The sequence below is a fragment of the Fukomys damarensis genome, unplaced genomic scaffold (assembly GCF_012274545.1).
Source record: "Fukomys damarensis isolate Sample0158 unplaced genomic scaffold, DMR_v1.0_HiC HiC_scaffold_5, whole genome shotgun sequence".
NCBI lineage: Eukaryota > Metazoa > Chordata > Mammalia > Rodentia > Bathyergidae > Fukomys > Fukomys damarensis.
In genome coordinates, this window is record NW_022900917.1 from 61,300,377 (window position 1) to 61,314,354 (window position 13,978).

At 42.3% G+C, this 13,978-nt stretch overlaps 1 pseudogene; it reads left to right on the top strand.

The window, feature by feature from the left end:
* The first annotated feature begins 11,139 nt into the window (after positions 1–11,139).
* On the top strand, positions 11,140–12,042 carry LOC104866416 (annotated as a pseudogene).
* Positions 12,043–13,978: the final 1,936 nt, after the last annotated feature.

Here is a 13,978-nt window from a genome sequence, read left to right on the forward strand (position 1 = left end):
TCAGGCTATCAACATGACAATTGGTTGGACTATCACCCTGACAAGCTGACAATTTACCACAGTGTAGAAGAGATCTGTTTAACTTATTCTTCCTAAATGAAACTTTATATATTTGACCAACCTCTCCCCTAATCTCCACCACCTCTAAATCCCTAGTAACCACTATTCTATCCTTTACTTCTATGAGTTCAATTTTTTTTAGATTCCAAATGTAAGTGAGATCATGGTTATTTGTCTTTCTACGCCTGGCTTATTTCCTTAACCCCATGTTCTCCAGAAACATTCATGTCACAAATTACAGGATTCCGTTCTTATTTTTTAGTGCATTTTAGTTACACAAAACGGTGAGTTTCATTTTGGCATGTTTGTACAATGCACATAACATATTCATTCATTTTCACCCCCATTGCCTCCCTTTCCTTTCTCTCCCCTCTCCTCTAAACCTCTTCTCTTCTAATAGTCTCCCTTTTTTATTTTTTATTTTTTGAAACAGTGTCCCCTATGTAGTTCAGGCTGGGCTTGAATTCACTATGTAGCCCTGGCTGGCCTCAAACTCATGGCAAACTTCCCGTCCTCCCAAGTGGTAGGATTGCAGGTGAGCACCACCATACCCAGCTAATAGTCTCCCTTCTACTTTTCTGATATTTCTTTTTAAATTCTACATATGAGAGAAAACATTCAATATTTGACTTTCCAAGTGTAGTTTATTTTTCTAATCTCCAATTCTATTATAATCTCCAGTTCTATCCATTTTCTGCAAATGATATGAGGTTGTCTTTTATTTATTTATTTGCAGTACTGTGGATTGAACTCATTACCTTGTGCTTGCAAGGCAGGCGTGGGGCCACTGAGCTAAATCCCTGGCCTGAGGTTGTCATTCTTTATGACTGAATAATATTTCACTGTAAATATATACCACATTTTCTTTATCCATTCATCTGTTGCTAGGCTCCCAAAATAGAGATTAAATTACATATTTCTAAATGATACAAGGAACAAGAAAAAAAGTCTTAAGAGGAATATATGTAATATATATATGATATATTAGCTCAGCCTGGGAAGGGCCATCATATATTAAACATTTTTTGGTACTAGAGATTGAACCCAGTATGTTCATGCTGAGCAACATCCTGGCCCTTTTTTAAAATTTTATTTTGAGACAAGGTCTCAGTCAGTTGCCAAGTTTCCAAGGCCAGGCTAGAACTTGTCTTCCTGACTCAATCTCCCAGCACATGCCACCACACCCAGATAAAAATTATTTTAAACTGAAAAAAACTTATTATAATTTGAGGGAATGCAATGAAAGCAGTGCTTAGGGGAAGTTTTAGAGCATTGAATGCATGTAATGGAAAAGAAGTGGGATTTAAAATAAATAATTTGGGCCAGGGATTTAGCTCAGTGGTTCCACTGCCTGCCTTGCAAGCACAAGGACTAGAGTTCAATCCCCAGTATCAAAAAAAAATTATAAATTAAAATAAATAATTCAAATTTCTAACTCAGTGAGTTAGAAAATTATATACACAATAAATAGAAATAAAAAATTACAGCAGAAATCAATACAATTAAAAACAGGAATTAGACAAAATTAATAAAGCCAAGAGTAATTTTTTAAAGATCAGTAATATTGACCAGCCAGATTAAGAGAAAGACACAAATTACTAATATCAGAAATGAAAGGAAGATGTTACTACAGATCTCGTGGACATTAAAAGGATAATAAAGGTATTCTATGAGTAATTCTATGCCCATAAATTTAATAAATTAGATGAAATATATGAAATAGAATAGTTACTCAAAAGGTACAATATGTTAAGAATAAGAAATAGACAATCCGAACAGTGTTGTGGATGAACAAGTTAGAACAAAAGAAATGCTCCCAACTCTGTGCCAGATTTGAACCCATTTATTATAGCTCACAGCCAAGGAGGGGCTAGTGCCCAGAAACTTTCCTCAGCAATGGTGAACAGTTCGATTTCTCATTTTAAGTCATACTTTCAGTTGGGGTGGCTCAGGGGAGAACAAGCAGAATCTTACAGAAGCAGAACCATGCCAGATTAGTTGGGGGCATGAGGAAGTTTCACACACTAGGTGAGCTACAAAACATCCTGCAACTGCAGCAAGTTTACTGCCAAATAGGATGTGGGTGTTTTGGGTGCTTTGTTCAAGTGCAAGCACTTTGTTCAAGCACAGGTACAAAATGGCATTGAGGCACAAGATGGAGTCAGTTTGACTATCACATTCCCAACTCCTCTAAGCATAATGTCAAAGTGTTGACTCAATGAGAGCCCTTGATTGGGCAGGGGATTATACAAGGGATTATAGTAGGATCTCATATCCATCAGTTTAACAGAGGCTACACACTAATTTGCAAAGCTGATTATCCAATTAAGAATACAAGAGCCAATCAAGAGCCCGAAGAAAAGCAGAATGAGGGGACCAGCCAGTCTGGTGGTGAGGATAGTTACCTAAGGTCTCTGATTGAACAAATTATGCCATGGGTTTTTACTTTCCTTCTTCTTTCTTTCTTTTCTTTGACCTTTTCAAGAGTATTGTGGATTAGACTAGACTTTTTGGTATAGAAACAACATGCCTCCCTAGAGTGGCACATAGTCTTCCTTGTGGCAAGAAAACTAGATCAAGCCCCCTTCAATTCTGGAGGACCATCTCAGCTAGTGACTCTACTATGGAGTGAATAGTCTCAAAAGCATATTGCAGGCTTGCTAGGTCCATGACTACCTCTTCTGACAAAGCTGAGAGTCCAAGTTCTCCTTTAACCAATGTGGCAGTTCCAAGTGCCACTGAGCCAGCACCCCCAATCCCAACAAAATTGGAATGACTATGGGGGTTGCTGTCTTCTGTCTGTATGGTAGTCCTGGAGGGAAGCTATGAAATCCCATCCCTGTGGTCCTCTGTACACATAAACTTAAGGAAGAACTGGCACTAGGGTGCACAAGGTCTAGTATCTCCCTCAGGAGTTCTGACACACCTAGTGAGTCCCAAGGAACAAGCTAGCCAAGTGCCACTGGGGCAAAATAAGCCTTCAAGGTGTCCTGAGTCACAATTTGGCTACACGCATAATGGAAAGGGGAGTTATTTATATCTTAAGAAGATGCTAGACAGGTTGCATTTCCATAAACTTCACCAACTGTCAAGAAGGGCTTTGGAGAAGTGCATGCTAAGGCAGTACTTGAGGCTTTGATTGGGCCCAAGGCTCCCACACCCACATAATAAGGAGACCTTGCTTTTAGACACAGCCAACAGTCCTGAGCCAGGTCTGACTGAGTCAGGATTGACATAGTGTGGCTGGCTTCCAGCATGGAGAATAGGGAGGGAGGCAGTACACACGGAGAGTCTGCTTTATTGGTAGCTAAGAGCTAACGCTTCAAAGGAGGGATGACAGGGTGAGACTCAAGTAAGGGGTCCTTTACCTTCATTAAGGTTTCTACTGACTGTCTCAGGGCTAAAGTTAGCAACCAGGTTTGAAAGGTAATGATCTCCCCTAGGTCAGGAATTAGTACTCCAGGGAGCCAGAAACAGAATCCCCAATTCCATCCTGTGACCCTTTTAGAGTTCTGGGGCCTTTGTGTCAGAATTGTGACTTGTCAACCATGCTTCCAAACTATGTTATAATTAGTGACATTTGGTTTCCCACTGTAGGAGGCAATTTTTACACAACCCCAATTAGGGCAGTAGAAATCAACTGGGAACCCATAACTCTGCTGTCCAAATAGATTGAACATTAGACGAACATAAGTCATGGCTTCCTAGGTTTATGGACTGATAGTAGTAGCTTCCTCAGTCTCTCCTAATTAATTTACAAAGATTGACCTCAGTCAACCTGAGAGGTTGCTTGGAGTGGATGGTACCAAAAGTAACATTACCTAGAACTTCTCCTGATCTAAAGGAGGTGAGCAGAAAAGAATACAACTTTCTTTGTTGCATTTCCCCAGAGTTCAGCTTCACCAGCCCAAAGACAGTAAGGACAAGCATCACAATCGTGATCAGACTAGCCTTAGCTTTGAAGAGTCAGGTCCCAGCTCAGCAGTCCACTGTTTTGCCCACTTGATGCTTGAATGGTGAACCCATGTCTAGATTCTGTCAACCTTGAGAGCCAAGGGCATTGCGAGGACAACCATGTAAGCTTCTCTCTCCAGGCTGGAATCAGTCCTTCCCTCTGAAAAGCCTTGATGAAGACAGTATCCCTGGGTTGGAATGGCTGGCTCAGCATAGAGCTGGTCAGGGGCTGAGTAGCTCACACCTGGGAGTGAACACTTTTCTGTACCTCTTGGAGAGAATGGAGATACTTTAACAGGGACTGGTTAGAAAATGCTTCTTGTACCTCACTTTTAACCCTGGGGAGCTGTGGAGGGGGTATTCCAAACATAATTTCATAAGGAGTAACACCTGCATTATACGGGGTACATCTAACTCTAAGGGCAGCCAAGAGCAGCAGGCTGACCCTCCCTCCACAAGTTTCCAAAGTCAGCTTAGTTAGAGTAGATTTCAGGGTCCATTTCATCCAAGCCACTTGCCCCTATCTTTGTGGTTGGTAGGCACAGTAGAGTTTCCAATTTAAACCCAATGCCCTACTGACTGAGTTATAGTGACTACAAAGATGGGGCCATTGTCAGACCCATTGGACACTGGTACTCCAAATCTGGGAGTTATTTCCTTAAGAAGTACCAGTCTCCTGCTGAGTAGCATAGACCTCTGCATAACCTGAGAAGGTATCTATGAAAAAGGCAGGAGGTAGGAATAGCCACTTGATGATGGTTTGCTCTCTGTGAAATCCCATTTCCCAGGGTTCTCAAGGATTTCTACCCCAGAATCTGACCCCAGGACGTGCAGATGGGCCCCGGCAGGAATTTATTTGTATACAGGTTGGGCACACAAGAGAGACCTAGCAGATCAGCTCCTGCAGCTTTGAAAAGGACCATCTTGGTGCTAGAAGCTCAGCCATTTTAGAGTCCCACAGGTGTGTGACCAAATGCAGCTGCTGGATGAGCTGTCATCCTAATGCCTGGGGGAGATAGATGCGACCATCTGGACATTTCCACCAGCCTTGGGGAGCTTTCTTTGCTTGCAGCTGGCTTGCTTCTTCATCTTCCTCTTAAATGTAAGTGGTACTAGTGGGGAGAAAAGGGGAAGGAGGACTCCCAGAAGGCAGGATGACTTAAGGTTCAGCTGGCCTCAGGGCTGTCTCTCGCTATTTAGTTTGCAAGTTGATTTCCCTTATCTCAGGCATATTGTCCTTTTGGTGACACTGAACATGAATGATGGCCACCTTCTTGGAAAGCTATATCATCTCTAGGAGAGACAATATCTCTTCTTTGTTTTTGACAGTCTTTCCTGTAGTTGTCAGAAGCCCTTTCTCTTTCTAAATGCTCATGTGGACATGTAGAGTAGCAAAGGCAGACCTACAGTCAGTGTGTACATTTATCTTCTTTTCCTTTCCTGATCTGAAAGCCTTGGCCAAAGTGATCAGTTCTGCCTTTTAGGCTGAGGTCCCCTTAGGCAGAGGAGAAGACTATGGGAGGTTGGTTGAGCAAGAGCTTTGATACCGAGTGAGGTGGGCATTTGACATCCATTTGTTAGTTGCCCCACTGAGCAGAGTCTGTACTGAATGAGGGGCAATTAGGACTAGGTCCTGTCTGAGGGTCAACTTATCAGCCTCTTTGAGCAATAAAGCTGTGGTAGCTACTGCCCAAAGACATGAAAGCCATCCTGAGGACAAAGGATCTAATCTTTTAGAGAGGTACGCCACACGGTGCTTCCAGGCTTCCAAGGACTGTGTTAGGAATCCCTCAGTGATCCCTCTTACCTCATGGATGAATAGATGAGAAGGCTTAATAACATCAGGTAGTGCCAGAGCTGGTGCTAATACCAAAGCTCTTTTCAGATTCTGGAAGGCTTTTTCTTCATCTATTCCCCATTCCAGAGGTTGATTTCCTCCCATGGCAGAATGGAGGGGCTGCAAATCTCAGCAAACCCAGGTGTCCATAGGTGATAGTATCCAGGTGCACCTAGGAAGTCTCATGCCTGTTTCTTGGTAGTTGGTGTGGGTATCTGGAGGATGGCCCTTTTCCTGGCCTGAGACAAGGCTCTTCCTCCTTCTGGGATTTTATACCCCAGGCACAATACTTTAAGGGCACAGAGTCGTGCCTTCTTGGCCCAGACTCAGTAGCCCAACTCCTCTAATAGCTGAAGAAGCTCTTGTGTCCCTCGCAGGCATTCTGAATAGCTAGTACCAGCTAATAACAAATCATCCACATAATGAAGCAGGGTGAGATTAGGATGATGGGATCAAAAACTCACCAAGTCCTTCTGGAGGGCCTCATTGAACAGGGTGGGTGGATTTTTGAACCCTTGAGTCAGCCGGGTCCCAGTGAGCTGGCATGAGTTGCTGAAAGCTGGGTCAGTCCACCTGAAGGCAAAATAGGCTGCCTTTGTAGGGTAAGGGGTACACCGAAAAGAAGCATCCTTTAAATCTGCACAATATACATTTGGTGTTCAGAAAAGAGTAAACTCAAGAGAGTATATGGGTTGAGGGCAGTAGGATGAAGAGTTACCACTCACCAGTTAGCATCTCTCAAGTCCTGAATCTATAAGGCCTGTAATCTGATGCCCCCAGTTTCTGTACTGGTAGGAACAGGGTTTCCATGGAGACCTGCAGGGAGTTAATATCCCAAAGTCCATCACCCTCTTAATGTGAGGAGCTATCGCCTGTCTGGCCTTCTGAGAGATGGGGTATTGTCAAGGTCTCATCCCAGCAAGGGGAATGGGCAGTCCAGTATTACCAGAAAAGAGTGAGTAACTTGTTTTGATCCCAGGCTCATCAGTTGCTCACTCATGAGCACGAAATTTTGGAATGCTCCTGTGGCTCCCTGAATGGGAATGTTTTTTTGATGAACACTTTCTCAGGGGAGTTTTTAAAATGACCTCTCAGTGCCAGTGTCCACCAGGAAATAGACCCATTGGCCCCTATTTCAACATTTACCATAGGCTCCTGGGGGCCAAGAGAGAAGGAGCCCTGGCCTCCTCAGTTTGAATCTTTTCTTCCCCTGGATGTGGAGAGAGAGAGAGTACCTTGGCAGAGGGTGTGTGGAGCATTCATTTTTCCAGTGTCCTTCCACCTTACAAAAAGCACATTGATTTCTGTGCAATGGCAGGTGTCCTCCTGGCTTTCTTTCTTTTTCTTTTTCCTGGATTTCTAGGCACATATCCTTTGGGCTTCCCAGGGTTAGGTCCTTTGGGGTCCCTGCTGATGGCTGCTGCCAAGATCTTTGTTTGTTTCTTTGCCAAACACTCAGCCATGGCTGTGGCCAATTTTTGTTTTTCTGAATCCCTATTGTCAAACACTTTTGAGCTACTTCTAACAGCTGAAATGTATTTGTTCCTGGGAATCCATCCAATTTTTTAAATTTTCTCCTTATATTGGATGCAGACTGAGTAACATAAGCCAAATTTATAGCTCTATTGTTCTCTGAAGCAGAGGGGTTGAATGGGGTATAAACCTAAAAGGCCTCTCTGAGTGTCTACAGGAATGCAGCGGGGTACTATTCTGGCCCCTGCATTACTTCAATGGTTTTTGACAGATATACGGGTTTCTGAGCGGCTACTCCAATCTGCTCAAATTCTGGTGAAAGGTGAGTAAAGCCTGCCTCCACCCTGAAGAATTTGGATTACATTCAGGCTGCTCTGAGGAGAACCCTTGCTTCAGCAATTCATAGGCCTCCTCTTCTGAGAATCCCCGAATAAGAGCTTTCTAGCTTCAAATCTAATCCTGTCCCATTCCTCAGCAGTGAACAGGGCCGATAACAACTCCTGACAGTCATCCCAGGTTGGTAGATGAGTCCTAAAGATTAATTCTCTCAGGGAAATCAGAACCTGGGACTTCTCAGAAATGGTGGATTCTGGGTTTTCCAGTTGTAGAGGTCAAAAGTGGAAAAGCGAACATATACCAGGAACCAGTAGGTTCCCAGTTCTGCCCCATCAAGAGGAGAGGCCTCCATCAAAGAAAAGAGAGCCTCTGGACTGCATCATCCAGAGATGGTGGCCTCCTGCTGGGACCAGAGATGCTCTCATATGCAGGGAGAGGTAGCAGTGGAAGTAAAGGGAAAAAATGAGAGAATTGGGCAGATACGTCAGGATGAACAGGAGAGATGGGTGAACTAGGGTTATATGGAGGTGGTTATGGCAGGACTTCCTTAGCATCTGACTGCTGCAGAAGTGGTTTCTGTGTCTCCTGAGCTAGCATATGAAGGGGAGAACAAATTTTGGACACAAGCAGCTTTGAATAGGCTTTTACAGGACAGCCCATTAGCTATGGAGGAGGGTGCTGCACTAGAGTAAACCAGGAGTTGATGTAAGGGAACTGATTGGAGTGGCCTGGTGACCTGGTAACAACCTTCCTAACTGCTAGAATCAAGGCAGGGTTCAGGGAGCCCTTAGAGGGCCAGCCCACACCAAAAGAGGGCCACTCAAGCTCACAAAAAGTGGAATTTGTCCTTTAACAATTTCACTCCATAATCATCAGAAAATCTTCTTGAGGAAAAATTTCTAAGTATGGAGATCAGGTGTATAACAGGTTGTGAAGATGACAACCCCATGGTAGAGAGACTTAGGACAGGCAGAAGATAACCAAGAATAGGAGCTACAAGAACAGTAAAAAGAGATGTCCAGACATAGAGAAAAAAGCCTTGGTGTTTATGTGGTACACCCTTGAATGATGTTACAATAGACAAGAGAAGGGTTATTCCTCTGTGGGAGGAACCACTGTGTCTGTTGAGTGGCCTTGGGCCTCTCAGCCACTATAGGGACCATCCAGGCTTTAGGGTGTATTTATCTCACTGCAAGAGCACCCATGTGGGCTTTCTTAGATAAATCCACAGAATCACAGTATGACCTCACTCAGACCCCATAACTCCAAGGGGGAGAACCCTTTTTTCATCCTGGGGCACAGATGGGACAGCCCATAGTCTATGCTGCTCATTTCCAGTCACTCACCCATTCATACAACAGCCATTCAGAGGTTAAAACATTGAAAACCCTTCCCCAGTGATTTCCTAGATTGACTGACTTGCAGACAAACCAGACCAGACCAGTGGGCCACCTCAGTCAGTGTCCTGAGTTTAGGAGGGGCCTAGGGGATGTCTTTGTCAAGAACTATTGTTTCCCTCCAGAGCCAGAAGGATCCTTACCTATAGATCAGATGGGCTGCAGAAAATTTGGAGGATCTCTCAGCATCTCTGCAGTTCCTTCAGTGTCAACAATGAGACTATGGAGCCTTGGAACATCTCAGGAAGTGCCTCCCCTGTAGTTCATTGCCACAGATGGGAGGGATCACAGGGAGGCCAGTCTACCCATTGTGGCCATCTTGTTGGGGCCTCCAGCTGCTGTGAATAAGCAACTTAAAAGAAGAGAGATGCACCACACTCTGTACCACATTTGAGCCCATTTATTATAGCTGGTGGCTAAAGAGGGACTAGTGCCCAGAAAGTTTCCACAGCAATAGGACGCAGTTTGATTTCTTCTTTTCAATCATGCTTTAAATTGGGGATGGCTCAGGGGAGAGCAAGCATAATCTTACAGAAGCAGAACGCTGCCAGGTTAGTGGGGGGCACAAGGAAGTTTCACACACTAGGTGAGCTACAAAACATACTACAACTGAAGCAAATTTACTGCCAAGCAGGATGTGGGGGTTTTGAGTGCTTTGTTTAAGTACAAGCACTTTGTTCAAGCACAAGTACAAAATGGCATTGAGGGACAAGATTGAATTGGGGTGGCTATCACAACAGAGCTATACATATCTAATAGAGAAATTTATTTATTATCCTTTCCACAAAAGAATTCAGCACTAAGCTCAGATAGGTTCACAGGTGAATTCTACAAAATATTTAAGGAAAAAGTTTTCTACAGTCTCCTCAGAAAACAGAAAAAGAATGCTTCCTAACTCATTGTTGGTGGTTAGCAGTATCCTAATGCCAAAGACATTTTTTGAAAAGAAAATTATGAACCAGCAGCTCTCCTGAACATAGATGTAAAAATCCTAACAAAAATTAGCAAGTCAAAACCAATTATATATAAAAAGAAAAGCACACATCTAAGTAAAAATTGTTCCAGGTACAGAAGGCTGGTTCAACATTTAAAAATCAATTATTATTAAACTGGGCGTGGTGCCTCAGGAGGCTGAGGCAGGAGGATCGCTGTGAGTTTGAGACCAGCCTGAACTACATAGTGAGTCCCAGGTCAGTCTCAACTACATAGTGAGACCTTGTCTCAAAAAACCAAAAAAAAAAAAAAAAAAAAAAAAAAAAAAATCAGTTATTATTGGCTGGGTTTGGTAGCACATGCCTTAATTCCAGCACTTAGGAAACCTGAGGCAGGAGGATTACAGTTCTAGTTCTGCCTATGCAATTGGCTGTGCAATTTAGCAACATCTCAGTCCTCAAAGGGCAGGGGTATGGGTGGGGTTTGATCAGTGTGAAAGCCCTGGGTTCATCCCTCCTCAGTACTGAAAAAAAATCAACTATTGTAAATCATCACATTAATATGAGGAAACACATAATCACTCAGGTATAGAAAATATATCTGAAAAAAATCCAAAACTCATTCATGACTTTTTTTTTCTTTTTGTACCAGGGATTGAACATGGGACCTTTCACTTGTGAGGCAGACAGAGGCACCACTGAGATAAATCTCTGACCCCTCATTCATGATTTTTTAAAAAATCTCAAATAATTTCCTCAACTTACTTTATAAGCCAACTGTTTTGGTGAACACCTATTATCCCATCAATTTAGGAGACTGAGGCAGGAGTATGGCAAGTTCAAGGCCAGGCTAAGCAACTTAACAAGAACTTATTTTAAAATAAAAAATGAAAAGGGGGCAGTCTAGTCAGCTCTGAGGAGGCGCTGGTGGCTGTGCAGGTGGCGGCGCGGTTGAAGCCGGAGCCCTGCCCGGGGTCGGGCAGCGGGTCGGGCGGTGCCAGCCCCAAGCTGTGCAGGTACAAGGGGCAGCCGAAGACCAACTATGAATCCAAGACCTACGCGGCTGCGCCCTGAGACGCGGTGGCAGTGGAGGTAGTGCAGGCGCCAGAGGCCATGGAGCCCTTGGAGTTGGATCTCAGCAGTCGGTGAGGGCCACCACCAGCAGCACATCAGCGACTGGGAGATGCCCGAAAATTTAGCTTTGGAATCAAATCCTTCTGATCATCCAAGGGCAAGCACAATTTTCCTGAGCAAATCTCAAACGGATGTGCATGAAAAGAGGAAGAGCAATCATTTAAACCATGTATCTCTAGGGCAGCTTACTAAAAAGTATAGCTCATGCTCAACAGTTTTTCTAGATGACAGCGCAGTCAGCCAGCCTAGTCTTAGAAGCACAATAAAATGTGTGATCTTAGCAATATATTATCACACAAAGAACAGAGATGCAAATAGATCCCTGGATATTTTCGATGAGCTGTCACATCCACTCATACGAGAGAAGGTTCCAGAGGAGTACTTTAAGCATGACCCTGAACACAAATTTATTTACAGATTTGTTTGAACCCTCTTTAGTGCCTCACAGCTAACAGCTGAATGTGCAATAGTAACTTTGGTTTACTTAGAAAGGCTTTTAACTTATGCTGAGGTCGACATTTGTCCCACTAACTGGAAAAGAATTGTTTTGGGAGCCATTCTTCTTGCCTCCAAGGTTTGGGACGATCAGGCTGTATGGAATGTGGACTACTTACTGCCAGATCCTCAAGGACATTACAGTTGAGGACATGAATGAGATGGAAAGGCATTTCTTGGAGCTACTTCAGTTTAATATTAATGTTCCTGCTAGTGTTTATGCCAAATACTACTTCGACCTGCGCTCCTTAGCAGATGACAACGTCGACTTTCTCTTTGCTCCTCTCAGCAAAGAGAGAGCACACAACCTAGAGGCCATTTCAAGATGCGTGAAGACAAAGACTTGTGTAGAGCTGCAAAACGAAGATCTTTGAGTGCTGACAATTGCATTGGTGTTCAGCGCTCTAACGCTATCCTCTCTTAAGAGGGAGAAACGAAGGATAATAAATCATAAACCCCTGATCCATAGACTGGAGAAGTAACACCTCTCCTCCTCAAAAACTAGCAAAGTTAGTATTTTCACCAAAAGAAAAGACAAATTCAAGAGACTCTTGGACTCCTGGACAGTGACAGTGGCACTGCACTCCATAGAGAGAATGGGACTTTGTCAAAGAAACAACACACCTTCTGTCTTTTTTTAATGTGAACAGTTTTTTAAAAAATCACTCCAAAGCAGAAGCTTCCAACTCACACAGAAATAAACTGCTTAATTTGTAGGTCAATAGCTGTGAAATGTGTGAGGTTTTTTTAATGACTACTTTAAATTTTTAGACTTTAAAGACACTAACAAACAATATAACTGATGTGTATCCTATTATCCCATCCATATTGCTGCATATGCCTTCAAACTCAATGGAGTATTACCATTAAATCATGGGGCTTTAAAAAAAAAAGAAAAGGGTTAGAGATATAACTCAGTGGTAAATCCCCAATATTGAAAAAAAAATCCCTCAGAATGTTTATTAAAAACCTATAGCAGTGACTGGGGATATAGCTCAGTGGCACTGTGCCTGCCTGGCAAACACAAGGTCCTGAGTTCAATCCCTGGTACAAAAAAAAAAAAAATACAGTATGATAGGTGCAAAGGAAAGTAATTGACTTTTGTTTATTAATTTTCTATCCTTCAATCTGGTTATAAGTGCTTATTAGTTACAGATAGAAGAAGAAAAGAAGGAGGAGTTGCTGCTGTTCTTTTACTCCTCATTTTCTTCTGCTTCTCCTTCTCCTCCCCCTCCTCCTGATGAACCTTTTAAAAATTCTACATAGGTGGGCTGGGGATTTAGTTCGGTGGTTCCGGCACCTGCCTCACAAGCACAAGGACCTGAGTTCAATCCCTGGTACAAAAAAAAAAAAAATCTACATAGGCAATTCTGCCATCTATGAACAAAACAGTTTTATTTCTTTGCACTAGTCAGGATCAAGAGGAAATTAAATTTTAAGACAATACCATTCATATTAACATCTCAGAAAATGAAATACCTAAATATAAATATAAATCTAGCAAACTCTATGTACAAGATCTATGTGAAGAAAATTATAATACTTTACTGAAAGAAATCACAGAGCTAAATAAATGGAGATATATTCCATGTTCACAAATAGGAAGACTCAATGTTGTCAAGATATCAGTTCCTTCCAATATGATCTGCAGATTTAATGCAATCCAATGAAAATCTCCAAACGTTATTTTGTAGTTACTAAAAAGCTGACTCTAAAGTTCATATGGAAAGGCAAAAAACCTAGAAGAGCTTACATAATATTAGAGAAAAATATGAAGGACTGATATTATCCAACTTCACCCTTTCCTGTGTGGCATTGATTTTAAAAAATAGAAAAATAGATCAATGAAACAGCACAAAACTAAGAAATAAATTCACGTATGGTCAACTGAGCTTTGACAAAGGGACAAGGGCAATACATAAAGAAAATATTTTTTTGCGGGGAGTACCAGGGATCGAACTCAGGTCCTTGTGCTTGCAAGGCAGGCGGCAGAACCACTGAGCACCATTTAACAAATGGTGCTAGAATGATTGGACATTCCTGTGGGGGAAAAATCTAGGCAAATAGTACTCTCCACTAAATTAACTCAAAATAAATTACAAACTTATTTGTAAAGTTAAAAAATGCAAAATGATTGGAAGATAATATAGGAGAAAATTTACGTGATGTTGAGTTTGTGATCATCATTTAAATATGTCACCAAAGGCATGATCCATGAAAAAAGAGGTGATAAACTGGATTAAATTAAAAATTAAAAGTAGAAAGATACTGTCAAGAGAATGAGAAGACAAGTTACAGATTGGGAAGTATATTTCCAAAAGAAGGCTTACATGATAAAAGATGATTATCTAAAATATTTT